The sequence below is a fragment of the Danio rerio genome, chromosome 2 (genome assembly GCF_049306965.1).
Source record: "Danio rerio strain Tuebingen ecotype United States chromosome 2, GRCz12tu, whole genome shotgun sequence".
Lineage (NCBI taxonomy): Eukaryota > Metazoa > Chordata > Actinopteri > Cypriniformes > Danionidae > Danio > Danio rerio.
Genome location: NC_133177.1, coordinates 61,167,418 through 61,180,000, shown reverse-complemented (window position 1 = coordinate 61,180,000; position 12,583 = coordinate 61,167,418). Strand labels below are relative to the sequence as shown.

Genomic DNA, 12,583 nt, shown 5'->3' with positions numbered 1-12,583 from the left:
GACTAATGCACAATACAGCCTTATTTCTGGGTATTTGAGTCTGCTGTTAGCTAGCATTTAAGCGCCATCTGCTGTTATAAACTAGCCTAGAGCGCCATCTTCTGTTAAAAACTAACTTAGAGTGCCATCTGCTCTTATAAAACTAGCTTACAGCGCCATCTGCTGTTATTAAACTAGGCAAGAGCGCCATCTGCTGTTATAAAACTAGCTTACAGCGCCATCTGCTGTTATTAAACTTGGCAAGAGCGCCATCTGCTGTTATAAAACTAGCCTACAGTGCCATCTGCTGTTAAAAAACTAGGCAAGAGCGACATCTGCTGTTATTAAACTAGGCAAGAGCGCCATCTGCTGTTAAAAAACTAGGCAAGAGCGCCATCTGCTGTTATTAAACTAGGTTACAGCGCCATCTGCTGTTATTAAACTAGGCAAGAGCGCCATCTGCTGTTATAAAACTAGATTACAGCACCGTCTGCGGTTAAAAAAAAGCTAGCCTAGATCACCATCTCCTTTCTACATCTAGCCTAGAGCACCATCCTCTGTTAAAATCTAGCCTAGTGCGCCATCTGCTGTTATAAACTGGCCTAGAGCATCGTCTGCTGTTAAAACTAGCTTAGAGCACAATGTGCTCTTACAAAATTTGCCTACAGCGCCATCTGCTGTTATAAAACTAGCCTAGAGCGTCACCTGCTTTTTACATCTAGCCTAGAGCACCATCTGCTGTTCATAACCATCCTAGAGCACCATTTGCAGTTTACAAACTAGCCTAGAGTGCCATCTGCTTGTTACATCTAGCCTAAAGTGCTATCTGCTGTTAAAAACTAGCCTAGAGCACAATCTGCTGTTTAAAAACTAGCCTAGAGCGCCATCTGCTTTCGACAATTAGCTTGCATTCCATCTGCTGGTAAAAACTAGCCTAGAGCACCATCTGCTTTTTAACAACTAGCTGAGAGCGCCATTTTCTGTTTAAAAACTAGCCTAGAGAGCGCCAACTGTAGTTTAAAAGCTAGCCTGCTGCGCCATCTGCTTTTTACATCTAGCATAGATCATCATCTATTGTTCATAACCATCCTAGAGCATCATTTGCAGTTTAAAAATTAGCCTAGAGCGCCATCTGCTTTTTAAATTAAGCCTAGAGCGCCATCTACTGTTCAGAACCATCCTAGGGCACCATGTGCGGTTTAAAATCTAGCATAGAGCGCCATCTGCTGTCCAAAACTAGATCAGAGAGAATTGCGATGTGTTGTGAAAATCTCAGAAACGATCCACGAATTGCACTGCTAAAATGAAAAACAATAATAATACTAATAATGAACGCATCATCACAGCCCTACAGTAAACGGTGCCTTGGTGGTGAAAGTCGCTGCCGAGAAAACGAAGATTGTGTTGAACCTTCTCCGCTCTTCCACTTTTGAAGATTGGCTTCGGAGTATTTGTACAGAATATCTGAGCCTTGTTTAGTTTGTTTGGGACTGTGCTTTGGAAACACAAGCGTGTTGTCGGTTGCGAGGAACAGAAGCTAGCTAGTTTTCGGTTGTGTGTGTGTGTGTGCGCGTGTGTGTTTTGGCGATGAAGGTCATGTTGACCTGAGGTTGAATCTTCTCTTGTTTTCCTCTAAAAGGCTTCAAACAGGGTTCACTGAGGCGAATCTCAGGCATCGGAACGACGTCAGACGCTGTTTCCCCATCAATCATTTTCTTGCCCTGAAATCGCTCTACTCTTTCCTTTACGTTCGCTTTAATTCCTTTTGTACGCCGAACCAAAAGTGATTTCAATAACGGAGTTTCAGGCCTAATTGTAAATATCCTGGATACAATCATTGGGATTAGTTTTTTCCACAGCTGAAAGGTTAATGTAGTTTTTAAGAACATGTATCATTATTTGTAAGTTAAACTCTCTGCATGTCTTGAAGCCATGAGGCGTTAGCTAATAATTTTTCTAAAAACGCAAAGGCAAAAAAAAAAAGAAATTAAAATGGACAAACCTTTTTTACACATTTTATTTTTACAATTTATTTGCTAACCTTGACATGAATATCCCAGATTATAATGTGACCCTTTTTATTACAGCAAAGTTCTCTTTATTTTCCATGTTTCTGTTCTTTCCTGTGTATTACATATAGGCAATTTATAACAAAATGAGAAAAAATTATTGAAGAAATTTTAAAATTGAAATATATTTTATTTGAAAGTTTATGGACCTTTTAACCGCGAGCTGGAACACTTGTGTACGCGGCGTATCATTTGAGCTGACTTGACGGTTATGAGAAATGTATCAAGAGTTTTATTTTTTATGCTTCTTTAATAAAATCTTGTTTTTTTGTTTCCGTTTTTGTACTGTAAAACAATAATTCTGTGTGTCTGTGTCTTTATTTCTGTGACTTTACAGCTGTACTCCATGCAATGTGGGATATTAGGACCATTGGGAAGTTAATAAATGAATTTTTGTTGTTAAAACTAGCTTAGAGCGCCATCTACTGTTACAAACTAGCCTAGAGCACCATCTAGTGTTAAAAACTAGCCTAGATGATGCTCTAGATCTGCTTTTTCCATCTAGCCTAGAGCGCCATATGCTGTTTTAAACTAGCCTAGAGCGCCATCTGCTGTTTTAAACTAGCCTAGAGCACCATCTGCTTTTTACTTTTAGCCTAGAGCGCCATCTGCTGTTTTAAACTAGCCTAGAGCACCATCTGCTTTTCACATCTAGCCTACAGCGCCATCTGCTGTTCTAAACTAGCCTAGAGCGCCATCTGCTGTTCTAAACTAGCCTAGAGCGCCATCTGCTGTTTTAAACTAGCCTAGAGCACCATCTGCATTTTCCATCTAGCCTAGAGCGCCATCTGCTTTTTCCATCTAGCCTAGAGCGCCATCTGCTGTTTTAAACTAGCCTAGAGCGCCATCTGCTGTTTTAAACTAGCCTAGACCACCATCTGCTTTTTACATCTAGCCTAGAGCGTCATCTGCTGTTTTAAACTAGCCAAAAGTGCCATCTAGTGTTAAAAACTATCCTGGAGCGCCATCTGCTGTTAAATACTAGCCTAGAGCACCATTTACTGTTTACATCTAACCTAGAGCACAATCTAGTGTTAAAAACTAGCCTAGAGCACCATCTGCTTTTTACATTTAGCCTAGAGCGCCATCCGCTTGTTACATGTAGTCCAGAGCACCATTAGCTGTTTTAAACTAGCCAAGAGCGCTATTTAGTGTTAAAAACTAGCCTAGATGGTGCTCTAGAGCTGCTTTTTAAATCAAGCCTAGAGCGTCATCTGCTGTTTTAAACTAGCCTAAAGCGCCATCTAGTGTTAAAAACTATCATGGAGCGCCATCTACTGTTAAATACTAGCCTAGAGCACCATCTGCTTTTTACATCTAGCCTAGACTACCGTCTAGTGTTAAACACTAGCCTAGAACACCATCTGCTGGTAAATACTAGCCTAGAGCGCCATCTGCTGTTATTAAACTAGCCTAGAGCGCCATCTACTGTTTACATTTAGTCCAGAGCGCCATCTGCAGTTTTAAAAAGCAATAACCCTGTCATATCTGTCTTTATTTGTGTGACATTAGAGCTTTTCTCCATGTGATGTGGGATTTTTAGGACCATTTGGAAGATTATAAATGCATTTAAAGGTCAAGGTCATCAAGGTCCCATAACATTAAAATAAAGTTGTTTAAATGTTAGTATCAGTTTTATTTGTGTTAGGATATCTATAATCTAGTGTGCTCCAAAACTGACCAAATTCACATTTGGAAGTGAAATTTACATTTAAAAGATATAATACTGAAATAAACAGCAGTATTGTAGTTTGTCACGTCTGCCTAAATGGATCAACGAGGATTATTCACGTCACCTCACTTCAGTTTCTCGTCACAACATAACCAATCAAATCTCTAGTGTCTGACATGCCCCGCCCCCCATTATTCCATTTGCTTTTCATTCTGGCAGAGCTGTGAGAAAACAATACTATTGGCTGTTTTTACAAAAGGGGAGGAGCTACACCATGTCCCGCCCTCTCATCGTGTTTTAGTTGAGATTACATCAAACGTTGAATAAAACTGTACATTTCAAAGCACTTCACAAGACCTTTAACAAGTTTAAACATGCATTCACAGTGCTACAATGCCCACATCAACATATTTTGATTCCCCTGACGGCCCGGACTCGCATTACATTCAGGCCTGGGCAGTGGCGTAAGCGCAAACTGCGGAGGCCCCCCTGCAGGGATCGCTGACGGCCCCCTGATGAGCGGAGGGGGGCGGGATACATCATACATCAATTTGCATATCACTGACGTCATCACGTTCTACCGTTTCTGTTTGTTTAACAGCCTATGGTTAATAAAGGGGTATTTATAATTGCACTACACTTTATTTAACTAACTTTATTGCTGTTTGAATACAGTATGTCATTATAGATGTGTAGTGAATGTGCAGTAATCTTTCATATGTAATACACTCAGAACAAGTTCAGAAATTGTCACTAAAATATCTGTGATTGTGAACAAGAAAAGAATAAACGGTCCAAATAAATTGTTAAAATAAAGTAGAAGTAGATCGGTTTGACTGTACAAGGGAAATACCTTCACACTGCCTGTGCTAAATCATTTGTCGGTACGCAGAGGCGTGATCTGCTCTCGGGCTGCAGGTGGGAGAGGCTGCTGTAGAGGACTGACTGGGCCGCCTGTCAGTGCTGTGAGGCGGGGGAGGGGCCGGCGGCGTCACACGCAGCTCGTTGAGAAGAGTAGGGACGGTACAGTTATGGACAAATGACAGTCTAAAAAAAAATCTCCAATAACACACAAAAAAGTCGCTAGATTTGTCGCTAGGGGGGTCTGAAAAGTCGCTAAATCTAGTGACAAAGTCGCTAAGTTGGCAACATTGGCGGCAAGTAATCAGAATGTAGTCCACCGCTTGAGAGGTGTTCAGAGAACACAGACCTGTGAACTTTGGTTCCGACCACAGTTGTTCCCAAGAGTTTGATTATTGCGGTTGTCGGTGGATTTTCAATTATTGAAAATCGCGACGACGCAGGGCCCCCTAATCAAGCGGAATGCCATCCGCTACGCCACTGGGCCTGGGCACGATTACGTCATCGATGATGCACTGTTCAGTAAGCGCTCTCGCACAGCAATGTGGAGATTTCTCTTGTTATATCACTTTAGTCGTTAGGGATGCGGTGACACGCAGTCAGATATTTCGTCGAACAGATCTGCCACTTTTGGCGCTCATAAACGATCATAAAGCCCTCATGCTGCAGGAGTTAGGAGGTTTGCTGAAGGTGCAGCTGTGGTGCAGTGAGGGGTTTGCGTATTTAATAAACTACGGCAGTTTGCGTTCACTGAACAGTAAGAATAATTAATAAATCCATATCAAAAAGTCACGTCTCACTTTCAGTTTCGGGCTTTGCACTCACACACCAGTGTACCACACTAAAGCCCAAGTGAACGCTCGTGTCTGGATCCACAAGTATCGCTTTAACAGCCAAGAGGAGAGGAAAAGTCACCTCACAGACAAGCATGCGGGTCAAATGTCCAACATGAGAGAGACAGAGGTAAAGATTAGTCGTAGTGAAATAGCGTCTCGTGTGCTGTGCCGACTTTATTGTAGCGAGAGTGTTATTTACTCGCCCTCGCCTCCTCTATAGTGTTCTACTGCGACATATCGCATAGGAGATAAATGACGTCATCACGTAATAACCGGTTATGATCTATTACTGAACCGATATTAATCATTTGATAGATATTAAAAAATCTATCAAAGTATTAAACATTGAAAATATGTGCTGAAGAAAAAGTGGAAGCAGGAGAAAAAAAACAAAACAATCCTCCAGTAGAGTACAGATACTGCCTTTTAGTACTGAAGTACAGTAGTGTAGTAGTTCTGCTTCATTACTATACATCTCTGGCCATGGGTTATACCACTTTTTATTTTTTTTAAACAAAGTTAACAGTAAATTAATCTCCAAACACACTGATAATAAAGGCAGAAACACGGCGGCTGTTGATCATCGTTGTTTTAATAGGAAGCAAATGCTGCATTAATCCACAATCATCCTCATTAAGAACAATCCAAATGGTTAAAAATGAAAACTAGAAACATCCCCAGTATAAAAACATTCAGCAGACGGACACCAGTGTGTGTGTGTGTGTGTGTGTGTGTGTGTGTGTGCCAGGATCTCCAGCATGCAGCAGTTTGATGAAGGTGAGCAGCGGCTCATGCACACATGCACATATCACAGTCTTCATGCCCGCTTGTGCTTCAGCGATCTGTCTCTATGTATGTGTGTGTGTGTGTGTGTGTGTGTGTGTGTGTGTGTGTGTGTGTGTGTGTGTGTGTGTGTGTGTGTGTGTGTGTGTGCAGGCTTATGTGGTTTACAGGGACACACAAAAACCCTGATAATACATTTTCTGTTATTTTACACTCTTATTTCTTATACATTATATTAATTCAAATGACTAATGTCAATAAAAGTCTCTTTGTTAAACTGTAGAGTTGAACTGTCATCATCAGAAGCGGACAGAGCAGAGATCAACATCCAAGCTGCATCACATTGGTATGACTTGATTTACAAGGACACACCTTAAAGGAGACCCTATTATGCTTGTTTTCTTTCATGATGTCAAATAAGTCTCTAATGTGTCCAGAGTGTGGACTGTAGATAGATGTGTCCGTATTTAGTGATTCTCAAGTGTTTATTTGCAGTTGTGAGTTGCATTATGGGATGTTGATCTCTGCTCTGTCCACTTCTAATGCAGAAAAGTTTAACAGAGTGACTTTTACTGACATTTTAGTAGCTTGAAATCAAATAACGTGTAAGAAATAGAGAAATACGTCTGTAAAATAACAGAAGATGCACTGTCAGGTGTTTGTAGCGTAATATCCAACACCAACCCAAGCAATATATCACTGTAAACTATGACAAATGTGCATAAAAGTCTCCTTATTAAGGGTAAAAGTTGCTGAAAGAAAGATCAAGGTCCCGTAATGCAATTCAGAAGCAGAAATAAACAGGGGAAAATAAAAACATGAATCACAAAATGAGGAAAACTGAGTGTCCTGTGGAAAAACACAGCAAAAACAACGTCTAAAACTAAAATACAAAGAGCTGCATAACAGGACTGATGGAATTTTTAGGGCTTCGTGTGTGTCCCTGTAATTCATTCATCACTTTTTCTTCAGGTTAGTTCTTATTTATCAGACATTGCCACAGCGGAATGAACCACCAACTATTCCAGCGTATGGTTTAGCCCAGTACTGAGAAACACTCATACACACTCTCTGTAATTCAGTCCAAACTAATTGCTGTTTTTTATAGATAATTAAAATCATCTACATGTTTTCTGTGAGGGATGAGGTGTGTTAGGGCTGTATGATAGTTTATTCACTGTATAAAATACATTACGCCTATGGAGAGTCCCTGTAAAGCATGTATACAAGTATATGTGTGTGTGGTCAAGGCCTGTGTGAATCAACATTCAATGGCTGCGTTGCATTTGTTTTTGTTTAGTTTTTTCGTGTTTTGTTTAAAGGAAATCAAGCATACAGTGATTTTAAAGCTTGTTTTTAAAAAGAAAACTAATTTTTGAAACAGTAAAAAAAAAATACACTCACCGGCCACTTTATTAGGTACACCTTACTAGTACCGCGTTGGACCCACTTTTGCCTTCATAACTGCCTTAATCCTTGGTGGCATGGATTAAACAAGCTACTGGAAATATTCCTCAGAGATTTTGCTCCATATTGACATGATAGCATCACACAGTTGCTGCAGATTTGTCAGTAGATCAGCAGTTTCTGAAATACAGCCCGTCTGGTAGCAACAACCATGCCATGTTCAAAGTCTTTTAAATTCCCTTTCTTCCCCATTCTGATGCTCGCTTTAAACTGCAGCAGATCGTCTTGACCATGTCTACATGCCTAAATGCATTGAGTTGCTGCCATGTGATTGGCTGATTAGAAATTTGCGTTGACGAGCAGTTGGACAGGTGTACCTAATAAAGTGGCCGGTGAGTGTATACAGATAGAAAAAACAAAAACTGTGATAAAAATACTAAAACCTTTATGAGTGATGTACATGAAATGAAGCAGTATTATATCCCTTAATGTAAACAATTATGAAAGAGAATTAGGGACAATCATAATAAAAAAACATCTTGATTAAACGGTAAATTACAAAATGAAAAGTTAAAAATGTTGTGAATAAACTCAGTAAATTATAAGAAAAATGCTTTTTTTTTTTTGTGGAAAAAGATGTAAATATTAATTAATTCATTCATTTTCCTCTGGCTTAGTCCCTTATTTATCAGGGGTCTCCACAGCGGATTGAACCACCAACTTATCCAGCATATGTTTTATACAGCGGATGCTCTTCCAGCTGCAACCCAGTACTGGAAAACACCCATACATGCTCACTCATTCACACACACACTCTATAGAGCATTTGTTCGGACTGTCGGGGGAAACCAGAGCACCCAGAGGAAACCTACGCCAACTTGGGGAACATGCAAACTCCACACAGAAATGCCTACTGACCCAGCCGGGACTCAAACCAGCGACCATCTTGCTGTGAGGCCACAGTGCTAACCACTGAGCCACCGTGCAGTCCCAATCATTAAATTGAAAGGTCAATCCTTCCATCATTAATGTCAACATTTCATTTTGGGAAAAAACTATATAACTATATAACTATATATAAATTTAGACTTTTTCCTTGAAAAAAATCTCTTTATTATGATTTTAATCAAGATGTTTTTATTTTAATTTTTAATATTCTTGACCCCAATCTTGTGATGGCTTTTATTTATTTGTTGTATTATTATTGCTCGGCCCTAACTGATTATTGTTGATTATTGCTTAACAAAATGTGACCACAAAATTACAAGTTATTATAAAAAAAGTTAAATATGTATTTAAAAAGCTCTAGTTAAATAATTAAAATAATTACAGTAAAAAATACTGCAAATGTTTACTGACAGTGCAACATATTGAAAATAATACCTAACAAATATATTGAAAAATTACAGTAAATATGCTTTAGCTAGAGCAGCACAACTGCAAAATTAGTAATAATAAAAAAACGAATGATAAAACAAACGATACACTTATTCAGTAAAAATAATTAGACAAAATGTGCAGCAAATCACAAACTCAGTAATAACAAAGTATTGATGAAATAAATGATTAATTCGTTTGTTAAAATTATTAAATAATTAAAATACTAAAGTGAATTGACCCACTGTAAAACCCGACAGTCAACTTTATCAAATGAGAGGAGTGCAGTTTACTCAATTGCCTGAAAGTTAATTCTACTCATCTGAAAAGAGTTTTGAACTCAGTGTTGAAGGTAACGAGTTCATTAAATACCACATTACTCAGCCTGAATGCAGTAAGCTCACAGTACTCATATGGATCAGTTTTTGAACTTAAAGGGTTTGGTGCAGTTTCCTCAAATGGTTTGGAGTTGCCTTAACGTTTGGGGTTTACAGTGTAGTGCTCAAACAAACCCTTAATTCATTAATTAAAAACTAAATCAAAAAATAATAATTGTAAAAATAAATAGTGCAGCACATTTAGCAACAATAAAAAGCTAAAGATAAAGAAATGATTACATTTAAAGGGCACCATAAGTGTTTTGCGTCTCTACAATGTGTCTGTAAAGTTTCAGCTCAAAACACCCGTCAGATTACTCATTATACCTTGTACATGTGTTGTATACACATTTCCAGCAGGGGGCCGTTTAGTCGTACTGCGCCTTTAAGGCGAGTCCTCCCCGCCGACTGTTTCTACGTGTCTTTCTGCATGCCTAAATCTCCTCCCTCGGCTGCGTCAGACACCAGACAGACTTAAAGGAAGCAGATCTCACGCAGCGTTTGTGACAAATACTACAGTTCTAACTTTGCCAATGAGTTTTTGAAGTGGAGATGCATCGACACACAATGTCAATGTGCAAAGTTCACGCGCACACACACTTGCTTCCATCTAGAAAACTTTTCTGTAGCTTGATGGCAAAAACTGAGAGACTTAGGAGGAGCTTCTTTCCCCAGGCCATCAGGCTGCTAAAGTCTAACCCGGTGTTACACATTACGTGATTTTTTTGTATTTATCATTGTAGTAGTCATATTCATAAGTACATCATATTGCTGCTATTCTTATTACCTTGTATAATTTTTTGCACACTTTTTTTTCCTTCTTTTCTCTGGAGCGGACCTGACCTACATTTCACTGCTGGTCATACTTTGTATAACTATGTATGTGACAAATAAAACTTGACTTGACTTGACTTGACACACACACACACACACACAGAGATACAGACAGACACACACACACAGACAGACAGCGCGCGTTTAGCTTTGCACTCTTTTTGCACGCATATGTGTGAGGATACAGGCTAATCTCCACTGCTGTGTGGATATCTGTCCCCTCCCTTCAGGACATTTACAGCACACGTCTTACCCGTAAAGCCCTCTGCATAACAGCAGATGCCACCCACCCTATGCACAGCTTCTTCAGTCTGCTGCCATCAGGGAGGAGACTGCGCAGTCTCCAGGCCAGGACCAACAGACTGAAAGACAGCTTCATCCATCAGGCTGTCAGGAAGCTGAACTCTCTCCCAGCTCTGCTCCCCGCTCCCTCCCCACGCACCTCTGGACTCTGACACACACACACACACACACACACACACACACACACACACACACACACACACACACACACACACACACACACACACGCACGCACGCACGCACGCACGCACGCACGCACGCACGCACGCACGCACGCACGCACGCACGCACGCACGCACGCACGCACGCACGCACGCACACACACACACACACACACACACACACACACACACACACACACTCTCATCTGCACTGGTCACTTAATGCAGACACTCTATACTACCTCCCAATATGTCACTGTCACTTTATCACAATTATCATGTTTACAAGTTCTTTTTGCACTATACTGTTTTTTATCTGCACAACTCTGGTTTACTCTGCACTCATTGCTATATGCCCTTAATGTCACTGTATTGTTTACAATTTTTATTACATATGTATATTTTTTAGACCACATTTATGTGCAATGTATATACTGTAAATTTTCTTTTTTTCTTAAACTCTACTATTTTTTATATATATATTTTATATTAATGTTAAGCACCTTGGGTCTGAGAGTAACGCAATTTCGATTCTCTGTATGTCTTGTACATGTGGCTGAATTGACAATAAAGCTGACTTTGACTTTGACTTATGTTAAAGTACAAAATAAACCTGATTTAACGTCCACAAAGCGGGATTGAAGCATCTTCTTTTATAATTGTTCTGACATGCAGCTGTGCTGATGAATGAATCTGAAGTAAATCGCTGTACTTCATTACACACATGCTCTGTTTTAAAACATGTGAAGCTCACTCTTGATCACATTTGATGATGATTGATGATCCGAGCGAACTGAACAGACCTTTAATTCCTGGTTGCTTTGCGCACATCTGGTCTTGTTGGTATGATTATACACGTGACTACCGGGACATGTTATTACGCAGCTGTCAATCAATTTAGTGGGCGGGGGGACCGCACTCCTACGTCAAGTTGTGGTCGGTCTGAAAACCGCTCTAATCGCTCCACCGTTTTTATGTTGTTAAACTAAAAAAAAGGACTGTGTGTGTTTATATCAGCCTAATATTACGGTCTATACACTATACCTACACATATGTCTGTCCAAACAGCTTGAAAAGTAGATTTTTCACCATACGGTGCCCTTTAATATTTAATAAATATAATTAATAATAAATTTTTTTTTTAAAAAGCCACTAAAATTGCATTATTAGCAATAACAAAAAATTTGGATGAATCATTCGTAATGAATCCTGAATCATAAATAAGCAAACAGCAGATAAACGCTCACCGCCGACTGATGCTCCTGCAACGGACAGCATAAACCCAACTGAACTCTACTGTAAACATGTTTCAATTAAAGCAGTAAATGTGCAAAAACACTGCAGTTCACATCTGGACCGCTCCACGTCTGCTGATCTGACGCTGTCTTCAGCACATTCAGCCAAAGAAAGAAACAGCTCAGCTGAAAATCACATCCATCCCTCAATACCCGCTAAAATATTCAGATTCATAAACGAACATGGGCGGCACTGTCGCCTCACAGCAAGAAGGTCGCTGGTTCGAGTCCCTAGGTCAGTTGGCATTTCTATGTGGAGTTTGCATGTTCTCCCCGTGTTGGCGTGGGTTTCCTCCGGGTGCTCCGGTTTCCCCCAGAGTCCAAACACATGCGCTATAGGGAAATTGATGAACTAAACTGGCCGTAGTGTATAAGTGTGTGTGTGTGTTAATGATTGTGTATAGGTGTTTCCCAGTAATGGGTTGCAGCTGGAAGGGCATAAAAAATATCCTGGAATAGCGGTTCATTCCACTGTGGCGACCTCTGAAATAGAGACTAAGCTAAATGAATGAATGAAATGAATGAGCATGAGCGTGACGGACAGCACAGACCTGCATCGTACTGAAACACTCCTCAATTATATTGTGCCGCTGCTTGTAAAAAAAAAAAAGAAAGTAGAGCCAATAGGC

At 40.0% G+C, this 12,583-nt stretch overlaps 2 protein-coding genes across 2 annotated transcripts in view; both read left to right on the top strand.

Annotated features, from left to right (window-relative positions):
• Positions 1-2,347, top strand: part of LOC100331115 (RNA-binding protein MEX3B) — a 12,232-nt gene extending 9,885 nt beyond the window's left edge. Inside the window, exon 3 of the mRNA XM_073932129.1 lies at positions 1-2,347. This exon is cut by the window's left edge and continues 2,662 nt beyond it. The gene's annotated coding sequence lies outside the window, so the exon portion shown is untranslated.
• lingo3b (leucine rich repeat and Ig domain containing 3b) overlaps positions 1-12,583 on the top strand; it is a 790,077-nt gene that overhangs the window by 507,915 nt on the left and 269,579 nt on the right. The window lies entirely within an intron of this gene.